The sequence below is a fragment of the Megalopta genalis genome, unplaced genomic scaffold (genome assembly GCF_051020955.1).
Source record: "Megalopta genalis isolate 19385.01 unplaced genomic scaffold, iyMegGena1_principal scaffold0023, whole genome shotgun sequence".
In the NCBI taxonomy this organism is placed as follows: Eukaryota; Metazoa; Arthropoda; class Insecta; order Hymenoptera; family Halictidae; genus Megalopta; species Megalopta genalis.
Genome location: NW_027476093.1, coordinates 459,561 through 473,113, shown reverse-complemented (window position 1 = coordinate 473,113; position 13,553 = coordinate 459,561). Strand labels below are relative to the sequence as shown.

General features: G+C 41.9%; 1 long non-coding RNA gene across 1 annotated transcript; it reads right to left on the bottom strand.

Moving 5' to 3' along the window:
• Positions 1-12,113: 12,113 nt before the first annotated feature.
• Positions 12,114-13,076, bottom strand: LOC117217828 (uncharacterized). The gene is made up of 2 exons (XR_004489644.2): positions 12,527-13,076; positions 12,114-12,423 (listed from the first exon to the last, which is right to left on the bottom strand). It is a non-coding gene; the product is annotated as an uncharacterized LOC117217828 (long non-coding RNA).
• Positions 13,077-13,553: the final 477 nt, after the last annotated feature.

Here is a 13,553-nt window from a genome sequence, read left to right as displayed (position 1 = left end):
CCGATCTAATGAGCTCTGCTAAAAGTATCGCTCGATTAAGCATTTTAACGTGTATCGCAAAAATACGATTCTTGCTCGCAAATATTCTCGAAAGTATATTATAATATTATATTATAATATTCGAAAGTATATTATAATATTATATTATATTATTCGAAAGTATATTATAATATTATATTATAATATTATATTATAATATTATGTCCCAAAAATGTCTTGTAAACCGGAAATGAGAAGTTCCTGGGATCGTTTGAAGTGACTTTTTCCTTAGCGAAAATGCAACCCGTGACTTAGTTCACGAATTATTAACGAAACAACACTGACCAATGAGAGGCGAGCGAGCTTGCCTAGCGCTTGGCTGCCGAGCCAATGAGCGCGCGAGGCCCAGTTCCGCTCATTGGCTCGACTGCCTTACGCCAGCATATCTCACCACTCATTGGTCATTCTTTTTCGTTGATAACTCGTAAACAAAGCCGTGGATTGCATTTTCGCCAAGGACAAACTTATTTCAAATTACCTCAGGAACCTCCCATTCTCGGATTGCGAGACATTTTTGGGACACCCTGTATATTCGTTTGTATTTTTGTGCATGTCACGCTCTTTGCATTGTTTGTTTTGTGAGGATGTTATGGTTTAAAAAGTTTACGCTTTCTGGACGATTTATCGTGATAATAATTTTACTGTTTCCTGTTGGCGCTAGATTTACGGAGCATAAAAAACAGCTGTTTTGTATTAGTTTATAAAAGTAAGAATAAGACGTTTATTCTGATTTTTAACAAGCATCATTTGCAATATTTAAGTAAGTAACATATGAATTGAGTAAATAACTCGTAAATGTAGCTTTGCGATACGAGTAATCGTAAATTAAAAAATTTACAATTCGGTTTCGTAAATCTAGTGTTAATATTCGCTCGCGGTGTTCAATAATTCGTAAATTAATTTTTACAGCCGTAGCAATATCGAGAGTGAAAGTACATATCGATTGCACGATTATCGTCACGTTTTATTGCGGTACGAAGAATCGACATTTCGATATTATACGTTTTAAATGTCCGAAATAACTATAATATAAATATATATATATATATATATATATATATATATATATATATATATATATATATATGTACATAAGATATATAAATAACTATAATATATATAATAAATAAAAAACGAATAATCAAAAATAAAAACGAAATAATATTTTTGAAATTGGACCAAGCGACTCGCATTTTTTAGCAGTTAGTCAGAGGAACTAGTTCATCGGACAATGTTTACAAATTTTTCTTTAAAATATAAAGAACAATTTAAAGAAAAAAAAAACGATTTAATCGCAATTGGAGAATTTCATCGAAATTGATCGCAGTTGTTACGAGCCGCGTGCAATAAAAAATTGCGAAAATTGCAGTCACTTCGCGATTTTCGGCACTTTCGACCTTTAATTAAGAAATCCGCAGATTTGCACATTTTTCAATATCTCCAGCCTGACCGTGCGTTAATTGTTTTAACCTTTTGCACCCGAGTGCTGGTGGCTCTGAGGCACACTAAAATTGTTATATCACGTTCCAAGATAATTTTTATATTAATAATTTTATATTAATAATTGATTAATAATTTTATATTAATAATTGATTATTAATTGTATATTAATAATATAATATTAATTTTATATTAATAATATAATATTTTTTACTTTTAGATTTAAAGAACTGCTAAAAGTGTAACTGTTTCACTTTTCCATATCAAATGGAAATACTGTAAGTCAGAAGAATTATTTTTCATTTACAATTAAAATGGCTTCGAGTGCAAAGGGTTAATATAACGGGTTGCGTACAATTTAACAAAATTCAAGCTACGTATTTCGATGAACTTGAAAAAAGTTATTCCATCGCAACGCTTCGCCACGTCGACAGCCTCGAAACCTTCACAAAATCAGACTTATAAATTACTCCTTATCGAAATATCAATTAAAAATTTTTAAGCGTGCTATTAATTACCTTCTCGACGATCCTAATCAAATTACAAAGACACGACAGATCAGTGTGAAACGAAATTTTCATATCCGAGCAAACGATCCCCCCCCCCCCTTCTCATACGATTCACGCGGCACGAAAAGTGTTCGAAGGGCGCGTTAGAAAGAAACTGTCGCGCGCGACTGTACCCGCGCGGACCGTCGCCGTCGCTTGCATCGCTCTTAAATTAATTCGGTCTGTTTGACGTTACTTTGGCCGCAACGAATTATGAAAAAAAAAAAAATAAAAAAAAAAGAGTATCCCGCAGGCCTTTTTCCGCTCCGTACGTTGATCGCGTTAAGAATCCCGAATTCCACGAATAAACCCAACGGGGTGTCCGTCCGGCGAAACAAGCCCGAAGGTGTGTTCTTTAAAACCGGCGGTCTATTAAAATTAAACGAGGCCGGCCAATCGACCGTTCATATTTTTCGTGTACAACTACGTACGCGCCAATGAATGCCGCTGCGTCCCATTTACGGAGCGACACGGCCGGCCGGAGGGTCCGGTAGCGCGAGGGGGCTAAAAAAACGATAGGAGAGACCCGGCGGTACGTACGTACATTCGTCCCTGGCCGAGGAGGGTTTGGTGAATCCATCCGGAAACGCCGGACACGGCCACACACTTTACCCTGCCTTCGCGTCATTACGCTCGCGCACCTTTTCTTTCGCACTTCCGTCTAATTGCTTTGCTTAGGCGCGCGCGCGCGCGCGCGAAACAGGAGAGCGCGCGGATCGGCCACGGGGTCCGGGACGGCGGTGGCGGTGATGGTGAGGGAGGGGGAGCCGCGAAGTCACGTGCCGGCGGTGCCATTAACTTAAAACCGAGCCTCCGTGAAATTTCCCTCGTTTCCCTTTGCGAACGCAAAATCGTAGAAACCTACCTCCAATTTCGCTCTCGCCCGATGAACTCGTCCCGCCGCATGCGCGCATGCGCGCGCGTCGCGTGCGCTGCCGCGTCCATTCTTCGTTGACGCGACGCCGTCTGAAGAACCACACACGATCGGTAGCGTCATCTCGGAGCGACGCGAGCGTTTCGTTCGGGCCGGCTCTTAAGCCCGAGAATACACAACGAGATCGCAGCGCGAGCGGTCTCGTCGGGTCAAAGGACACACGGGGACTGGCCGATCCGGCTAGCTCGACGCGCCGCCGAAAGGACAACGATTATTATGTACGCGACGCGCCACAGAAACAGAAGAATCGCGCGCGTTGCATGCGCCTCCGGCGACTGCTACGACTGTGTAACGACCATTGCCGGGAGTAACCCGCGAGATGGGAGCGGCCTTCCGGGTGAAGCCGGATGTTCGTTGATGTCTATTACGCGTTGCTGTTCGACATTGTGCAACGCCGTCTCGTTCGGGGAGTTTGCTCGGTTTTAAAGGGAACCCGAAGTATGACCGACATAGAAGAGCGATCAGATGGAACAGCGGAGGCATTCAAACGTTATTGTAGCTGGAACATGCCGAGGACGATGACGAGAGGATGACGACGACGATGTTATTAGCACAGATCGGCCGGGCCTTTTTTCACGACTGCGGAGCCAACCAGACGGCGAGCCAGCGCGAAACGCGACCCCCTCTTCGCGCCGCGCCGGATCCTCCCCCCCCCCCTCCTCCTACTCCTCTACCGTTGTCATTTGAGTTGTTTATTTTGAAAGTGGATACTTTGGGACGAGGAGATACCATTATTCGAGCCTTGCGACTCGTTTTTATGATTACCGATTGTCAACAATTATAGAAATTAGATGCAAGATTCGGTTAAGAGCTCGTTTATTTTGAATGTGGTCTATGTCCATTTATATACTTAAATTGAGATATTTAAGGGTTTGAGGTTCAATGCAATTCAAAATATACGTACAGAATACTAGCGGCCTGTTTATCTGGAAATTCTTCGCGGGCGCGACACACGGAATTACAGTAATGTCTCCCTAATTGACGCTCGGATTGTCTCCAAAAATGGACAATTTGGGAAGAGGAGACGCGAGCCGTTTGTTTTGAAAGTGGCCTAAAGAGACTAATTCCATTTATACTAAAATTGCCTAAGTCTATCTATACTTAAATTGAGATAATAATTGACATAACCCTCAAAATTTAAGGGTTTGCGTTTCGATGCAATTCAAAATATACGTATAGGATACTAATGAGTTATACTGTTTGAGTGTATCTAAAGGAGTTGAATTTATAGTTCCTGTTAAAATAATGGCAATTATTGAGCGAATAATACGCGTTTTCTTACCGAGAATAGAGTTAGGCCACTTTCAAAATGAACAACCAGATTCGTTATCAAATTTTAAGGAGCCCAAGTCTATTCAACGTAATTTAAGATGCTTCAAATTGAAAAAAGCAATACTCAATTTATTTTATACAGGATGTCCCAAAATTATAGTATTTACAGGAAATGAGGGGTTCCTGAGATCATTTGGAGCAACTTTTTCCTTAGCGAAAATGTTCTGCGACACTTCGTTTACGAGTTATTAACGAAAAACAGTGACCAATGAGAGGCGAGCTCGGCCGACGCGAGGCGGCCAAGTCAACGAGCGCCGGAAGCCCAGTTCCGCTGATTGGCTCGGTCGCCTAGCACTAAGCGAGCTCATCTCTCATTGGTCAGCGTTTTTCGTTGATAACTCGTAAACGAAGCCGCGGATCGCATTTTCGAAAAGGAAAAAGTTGTTTCAAATCACCTCGGCAACCCCTCATTCGCCGGAAATATCATAATTTTGGGACACTCTGTACACGACTCAATTACCGAACTAACTCTGAAAACTTATGTGTCCAATATTGTCGTATTTACTCGGTATTTATTATCGTACTTAATCTCAAATGCTTAATCGATAGATAACTTTGAGCAGTGCATGTAATTAATTAAGACTAAAAATTGTATTCTTCTCGCGAGCCATTTCATATTTTCCCCCCCTCACGCGTTCACCGTCGCGTTCTCTCGCTTCCACGACGTCGGGCTCGTCGTCCTGGTTTATTATTTAAAGCCCGGCGTCTTAACGATTCAATCGGAAAAGAAGCGCGCCTATTCGCCTTGCTTTCGGTTTCGTTGGATATCCGTTCGGTTCGGTCCGTGTGGATAATCGTAGCTTCTTCGTCCCTCTAAAGGGCCCAAAAGGAGCGAAATAAGGGCGGAAAGGAAAAGGAAAAAAAAAGAGAAAAAAAAGAAGAAGAAGAGGCTAATACAGCGGGCTAGCGTTTAATACAGCACAATCTATCTGAACGGCGGGCCGGGCGCCTCCCCCCCTCCCCTCCCTCCGGCCGCTGTATTTTTAGCGATCGTGAATGGGGAAAGAAGACATAGAGAGCCGGAATTGGTCGACCGGGCGAGAAAGATGCGCCGGCGATAAAAGTCCACACGGCAGAGAGACACACATACTCCTATTATACACACTGTCGCAAACTTGCCGACAATAGATCGAACTGGCGCTCGAACGGCCGGCAGGAAGCGCTTCCCATTTCGTTTTGTGAATAGAGCCTGCCTGCCCGCCGCGCGTACGCGCGCTCGCCGCGTTCCCAAGCGCCTTCTGTGTACGTCCGAATGAACGTAGCGAACCGGATCGCCCTAGAACCGACCACGCTTCTCCGCCACTTCTGTGTCGCGCGCGCAATAACGAAAACAACGAAAAAAAGAGGGTGGGGGTGGGCGGCGGCGAGGCGGAAGAGGGGGCACGGAAAGAGAGACAGAGAAAGAGAGCCCGGCCGGCCGTCCGATTCGATCGTCCCATTCCGTTCATAATCGGAATTGTCGTTCGGCTCCGACGAAGAAAATGTCGAACGCCCCGACAATCCTTTTTTTCAACCGCCTGACAACGCGCGCGCGTCGCGTTGCATAAAATCGGGGCGCGCGACGGGCGGGCACCGCGACCTTTTCCATTTCGTGTCGATTTTCTCGATCTTTCGCGAGAATAAGTTGGCCGGAAAAGTGGTGATTCCGCGGCGGCGATGGCGAACCGGGGGGATGGGGAACTTTTTTAAAATGCAAACTTGATCGCGCATGAATAAAAGATCGCCGACGACGCGTCCGGACGGATTTGAGGAGCACGAATACCAATGGGAGATGTGACACCGACAAGGACGGTTGGCACCGTAATTTGCTAATGCGGCGGCGATTATTATATACTCCGCGACCGTGGCGACGGCCAATGATCAATTCTTTTGTCGCGAGCTTCGTCGCCGTGGCCTCGAGACCTGCGAAATTTCAGCTGTGCTGGTCGGCGTGATTCTCTGTCTCGCTCTCTCTCTCTCTCTCTCGCTCTCTCTCTCTCTTGCTTACTCTCTCTCTCTCGCTTTCTTTCTCTCTCGCTCTCTCGTTCTCTCTCTCGCTTTCTCTCTCGCTTTCTCTCTTGCTCTCTCTCGCTCTCTCTCGCTTTCTCTCTTGCTCTCTCTCGCTCTCTCTCGCTCTCTCGTTCTCTCTCTCCCTCGCTCTCTCGCACTCTCGCTCTCTCTCTCTCTCTCGCTCTCTCTCCCTCTCTCTCTGGTCTTCCTAACGTGTGAGCTCAATTTCCACGTTATAAAACAACAATATTTTGCGATTCGTTATAATTAAACTGCGAATTTTACGGGTTTACGACCGAAATTAGTAACTGTAATTTTAGTAGCTTGGTTAAATTATCACAGAAAGAGAACAGTTCTTAAAATAAACACAGTTCTTAGAACAATTGCGGGCAATTTTTATTTCGCATAAAGATACGCGGTCTAATTGTAATACGGCGATCATTTAATTATGGCACGTTGCAACCAGAAATCGTCGATGATTCATCAAACGCGCGAGTGCGAAGAATACGTCGATTTCGATGAAAATGCGAGAGACAGTTGTTGGGAAAATATTTTACGCGATCCTTTCTGTCGAAAGGATTAAACGGACTTCGAAGGTGATATAAACAACAGGGTGTCGAAGAATACTTTCTTTCGCTTACGTGGTTTCGAGCGTATTTAACCGTTTGAAAATATATATCGAAATTTTTATGTACGTTGTACATTATTTTTTAAAATACGAATGCATTCTTACGAAAACTGGCGCGAAACGAAACCGGAGAGTACTTGCTTTTTAAATTTATTTTACGTAATGTATACGAAAAAATGTATACGAAATTTTACAAAATCTTGGACAACGATAGCGCGTAACATGTTGCAAACGGTTTGCAGCGAATGTTCTCTAAACTTCTCATGGAAATAATGTATAACTTTAAACGTTTCCATTTCTTCTCATCGACGATCGAGAACCGTCAATCGTACTTTCTTGGAGCGTAGGCGCGGCATCGTTGCTGTCCGTTGCGGCCGAAGATGAGTTTCCTAAGAAGCGTTTCAAAATTGCACGATACGAATGATCCGTCGTTTACTATTATTCTTCTTTCTCGCCGAGATGCGAAGTTCATCTTCGGTTTCTTTTTTTTTTTGAACGGAATACTCGATACTTTTTCCTAAAATTCCGTAGTGTATCGAAAGCTGAACTGTATCGCATTACATCGTGCCTCCATTAGTTTTTCTGTAGGATCGGTAGCATTAAGTTTCGCAGCAAACATTTTTGTATACAGATCCGAGAACAAAGCAACGTCCGTGGCATTAAAATCGTGCCTGTAGCAGCATCCGTTTCGAGTCATCCTTTAATCGTCCTAATAGATTCGAAGCGACGTTATAAATTTTTAGTTCTACGTTATTTTAAATCGTAACTATTAGATTTTGCCAACGATTTATTCATCGTCTATAGTACTACATTTAATCGTTGTTCCCTTCATCCTTTTCGGCAGCTATTCTCTGCATTCCAGAGTTAAGTTAATCTTGTTAATTATATTCCAAAGAGTACGAAAGAGAGAGTTTCGTATGAAATCACGTTGTAAGGGCGCTGTTGTTCGTTATCCACGTCGGTCTTTATGCTTCTTTTTCAGGGGATTTCCCATGAGATAGTATCTATGGGAAAGGAGGAGAAAAAGGAGAAGGACAACCTATAAGAGACCTTAAAAAAGGAGCAGAAAGGGTTTCGAAAAAGTCGACGCCGGTGAACAAGGAGGAAGCCAAGGAGGTGGAAGAAAGACGGAGCCATCATTGGCCATTGGCCATCCGTTTCGCTCCACTTGGAATAGAGACTTGCGCTCGACCGAGAAATTTAACAAGGCGCACGCTCCCGACCGACAATAGCGAACTTTCTAGCCCTCTTATGCTCCGATTTTAATTACTTCAATTTAAACCGACGCTTTGCCCGGTTCTCCGTTGCAGCAAAAGATCGAGCAACGATCGAATGAAATAACGAACGCTATTGTCAATAGTTGGGCTTCTATGCCACATTAATCGGTACAAGATAACGACCGATTCGAAGGAAAACAACTAGCATACGCTGTATGAGAACGGTAACGGTGCTTTAGACAACAATTTAGAAAATTTTACGGATTTTTGTGAGTGCTGTCGTTTCGTCAAGAGAAGCATAGAAAAAAGACATTTCTTAAAATAAACACGATTGTTAGAATAATTGCGAGTCTAATTATGCGCAGTCTAATTATAATATTGCAAAAAAGAAAAGAAAAAAAGAAAAGAACAGGTCGATTTCAATGAAAATGTGCGAGACAGTTCATGGAAAAATTGTATTATTTTATTATTTTGTTATTTTGTTATTCTATTATTCTATTATTCTATTATTTTATTATTTTATTATTTTATTATTTTATTATTTCAATATTCTATTATTTTATTATTTTATTATTCTATTATTCTATTATTTTATTATTCTATTATTCTATTATTCTACTATTCTATTATTTTATTATTTTATCATTTTATCATTTTATCATTTTATCATTTTATCATTTTATCATTTTATCATTTTATCATTTTATCATTTTATTATTTTATTATTTTATTATTTTATTATTTTATTATTTTATTATTTTATTATTTTATTATTTTATTATTTTATTATTTTATTATTTTATTATTTTATTATACTATTATACTATTATTCTGTTATTCTATTATTCTATTATTTTTTTATTCTATTATTCTATTATTCTATTATTTTATTATACTATTATTCTATTATTCTATTATTTTATTATTTTATTAAACCCACGGATTTTACGCATTCGTGGCAAAATTGGATAGTTATGATTTAAAATAACGTAGAACTAAAAATTTATAACGTCGCTTCGAATCTATTAGGACGATTAAAGGATGACTCGAAACGGATGCTGCTACAGGCACGATTTTAACGCTACGGACGTTGCTTTGTTCTCGGATCTGTATACAAAAATGATTGATGCGAAACTTAATACTACCGATACTACAGAAAAACGAATCGAGGCACGATGTAATGCGATACAGTTCAGCTTTCGATACACTACGGAATTTCAGGAAAAAGTATCGAGTATTCCGTTAAAAAAAAAAAAAGAAACCGAAGATGAACTTCGCATCTCGGCGAGAAAGAAGAATAATAGTAGACGACGGATCATTCGTATCGTGCAATTTTGAAACGCTTCTTAGGAAACTCATCCTCGGTTGCAACGGAGAGCAATGATGCCGCGCCTACGCTCCAAGAAAGTACGATTGACGGTTCTCGATCGTCGATGAGAAGAAATGGAAACGTTTAAAGTTATACATTATTTCCATGAGAAGTTTAGAGAACATTCGCTGCAAACCGTTTGCAACATGTTACGCGCTATCGTTGTCCAAGATTTTGTAAAATTTCGTATACATTTTTTCGTATACATTACGTAAAATAAATTTAAAAGGCAAGTACTCTCCGGTTTCGTTTCGCGCCAGTTTTCGTAAGAATGCATTCGTATTTTAAAAAATAATGTACAACGTACATAAAAATTTCGATATATATTTTCAAACGGTTAAATACGCTCGAAACCACGTAAGCGAAAGAAAGTATTCTTCGACACCCTGTTGTTTATATCACCTTCGAAGTCCGTTTAATCCTTTCGACAGAAAGGATCGCGTAAAATATTTTCCCAACAACTGTCTCTCGCATTTTCATCGAAATCGACGTATTCTTCGCACTCGCGCGTTTGATGAATCATCGACGATTTCTGGTTGCAACGTGCCATAATTAAATGATCGCCGTATTACAATTAGACCGCGTATCTTTATGCGAAATAAAAATTGCCCGCAATTGTTCTAAGAACTGTGTTTATTTTAAGAACTGTTCTCTTTCTGTGATAATTTAACCAAGCTACTAAAATTACAGTTACTAATTTCGGTCGTAAACCCGTAAAATTCGCAGTTTAATTATAACGAATCGCAAAATATTGTTGTTTTATAACGTGGAAATTGAGCTCACACGTTAGGAAGACCAGAGAGAGAGAGGGAGAGAGAGCGAGAGAGAGAGAGCGAGAGTGCGAGAGAGCGAGAGAGGAGAGAGGAAACTCTTCCTTAGTTGCAACGGTGAGCAACGATGCCGCGCCCACGCTCCAGGAAAGCACAATGACAGTTCTCAATCATCAATGACCAACTCCGCGAAATTAAAAGCATCTTCTATCTCCGTCGATACTTATTCGAAAGATCTCTTCCAGAAAACAGAACAGTCGATCGATCGAGTTTGTTCGTGGCTGATCCCACACGTTTCTATCCCAACGGTTTCCTCCTCCGTTATTTCACTTAGCACGATAATGATATTCGTGCTGCTTGCCGAAAAAAGAACGAATCGAATCGCAACGTCATTGAAACCCGGCGCTGCAGCTTCGGAGGATGAATCGTAAACGTCGCGATTTCTCCGGCGCTTCTTCTCTCTCTCTCCCTCTTTTTTTTTATTAATCTCTCCGGCTTCAAGTCACCGGGAAAGATGCCGCATTCGTGTCGCTGCGCTGTCGCGGCCAAGCAACAACGGACCGCACAGCCATCGTTCCTGATACGTTTCCAATATTCGTCGACGTCTTGTTTGCATTATGTCGGCCGGCTGGATTATTGACATCGGCAATAACGAGGACGATTCGTTCCACGGTCAAAGGGATCGAAGTTGAATTGACGTCGGGCCGCGCGTTAGCCGGGATTTATTATCGGTGTGCTTAAAAGCAACCAACGTTCATTCCCGTTTCTGCCGTCGAAAGCCGCCGCCGAGTGTCGAACAGAGACGTGGCCGCGTTATATGTACATAGTAAGAGCCGACTCGACTCGGCTCTCGTGTTCCCGCATCCATCCGATCATTGTTTACGAGATTCTCCGGTTCGGCCTTTTTTTCCACGGCAAATTAAAACGTTTCCGCGCCAAATGTTTTCCCAGCGTGTTCGCGGTGACACAACACGCTGGACGAAGAACAAATCCTGCCGCGGAATATTTTGGCGGACCGGTCTCGCGTGTTTCGTTTCGGACGAGCGCGCGCCCGGTTAAAACGCAGCGATCGATGCCTGATATTTCACGCAAATAATGATACCGAACGGTCCGTCAGAAATTCCGGGCCGCCGACGCGCGTTCGTAGAGGCTTCGGAGGTTAACCTCCCCCACCCCTACTCCTCCTACTCCCAGCCGACTAGCCGCCCCGCTTCGCCCCGCTGATCCCACGCGTTTCGTACGCGAAACCCGGTGCTTTTGACATCGTGTCATCGGCCTGCCGTATCGGTTACACGCACGCATTTTGCTCATTTATAAGCGAGAACGGCAGCGGCCAGTGGTCCTGGAACAGCCGGGACGGGCCGGGTCGGGCCGGCCCGTGCACGATTCACGAGCCAGTTCGTTTTTTACGCTCATTTAGTATACGCTTTCAACGTTTACTGTTGTGTCATCGAACGCAATTAAAATATTCATGTATTCGATGCAACGAGACGCCACGGCAACCGGTTTCGAAATTTCACGGGCATCGAAATAAATCGGTTTTAATGCTTCGGAATTGAACGAAAGGTGTATTCGGACATCATAAGCAGATAATACGGTGCTCGGATCCGGAGAGATTCGAGCTAGTTGATTAATTTTTAATATTGGCCTGGCAAGAAAGGAATTTCGATTTACGCCAATAGATAGCGTTATGTGTTTCGATTCGAATGTTTTGGGTTGGGCTATAATTTTGTTTCTGTTGCAGAGAGGACAACAGATACACGACAATTCTTTGCTCGCGTTTCGCAATTTTTCTTTCAGCGACCTCGCTTCGTAAGGTATTTGGCTTGGCAAGAAAGTAATGTCGGTTTGCACCAATAGATAGCGTTACGTTTGCATTGTCGTTCTTTTGTTAAGGTTATAATGCGGAATATTATTAACTTATATATAAAAATAATATTAAAGATCTTATATAATATATATATAGGTCCAATGCAGGATAAATTGAGTTACCAAAAAAACCAAATTGAGTTTTAGTTGGGTTATAATTTTGTTCCTGTTGCAGATAGGAACAGATACAGGACAATTTAACACCGTTGATCGAACTTCTTTAGTTTGTCCTTCGCGGAAGTGCATCGGTGTAATTGTGGAATGGCGAAATAAATTTAAATTTGTCCCCTGAAAGCAAAACATTCAACAACACGTCGGATTTATCGAAAGTCACTTAATGGAATTTCTAATGAAACAGGCAATTCTAAATGAAGCGATTGGATCACGTTACCGTGAAGAAGTCCTTGATGAACGATCGGCATTTTTGTTAGCATTAAACAATTTCGTGGAACAATCCTTGGCTATGAATCCCAGATTTCCTCTCATGGCGCACAAATCTGAGCCATCGAAGCGCACGAAACAAAGTTTCCAAACCACGACGTATTTTGGCTAAATATAATAGAATCATTGCGACATGCTTTATACAATTAATTTATACGCTTTGAGTCGTTCCAGACTATCTCGAGTTAACGATTTTAACCTCGAAGTTAACGATCACGATGATCATCGAAATTACTTGTGTTCATCTATGCATTGGCTTGGCAAGAAAGTAATTTCGGTTTGCACCAATAGATAGCGTTACGGCAACCGTCTTCGTCGTTTATGCTTTCGGATATCTTTCTCTGTATTTTCGTCCCGATTCTCTCGCGCGATTACTCTTCACGAGCTCTCGCGCTGTCACCCTTTATCACCGTTTAATACCTTCTTTCTGTTTATCTTTTGGGACCGGAGATCTTATCGGGTTGGCAAGAAAGTAATTTCGGTTTGCACCAATAGACAGCGTTACGGCAACCGTCTTCGTCGTTTACGCTTTCGGACATCTTTCTCTGTATTTTCGTCCCGATTCTCTCGCGCGATTACTCTTCACGAGCTCTCGCGCTGTCACCCTTTATCACCGTTTAATACCTTCTTTCTGTTTATCTTTTGGGACCGGAGATCTTATCGGGTTGGCAAGAAAGTAATGTCGGTTTGCACCAATAGATAGTGTTATGCTTTGCATCGTTGTTCTTTCGTTAAGGTTATAATTTTTTTGTTTTCAGCTTTGGCAGTTGACACTTTTAGGTTAATATAGAAACAAATTCCGCGCAATTTTGTTTGCAACAGATAGCAATCGAGCTTTATTTCACATTGAAATATCAAAAGTTACTTTCCTGCCGAACCAATAAATCGAATTTTCGGAATTAAGTCGATGCTACTTTGTTTCGCTTTTTGCGCGCCAAAAATCTCAGTCAAATTTTTTCAGCGAGCCTGTATTATGA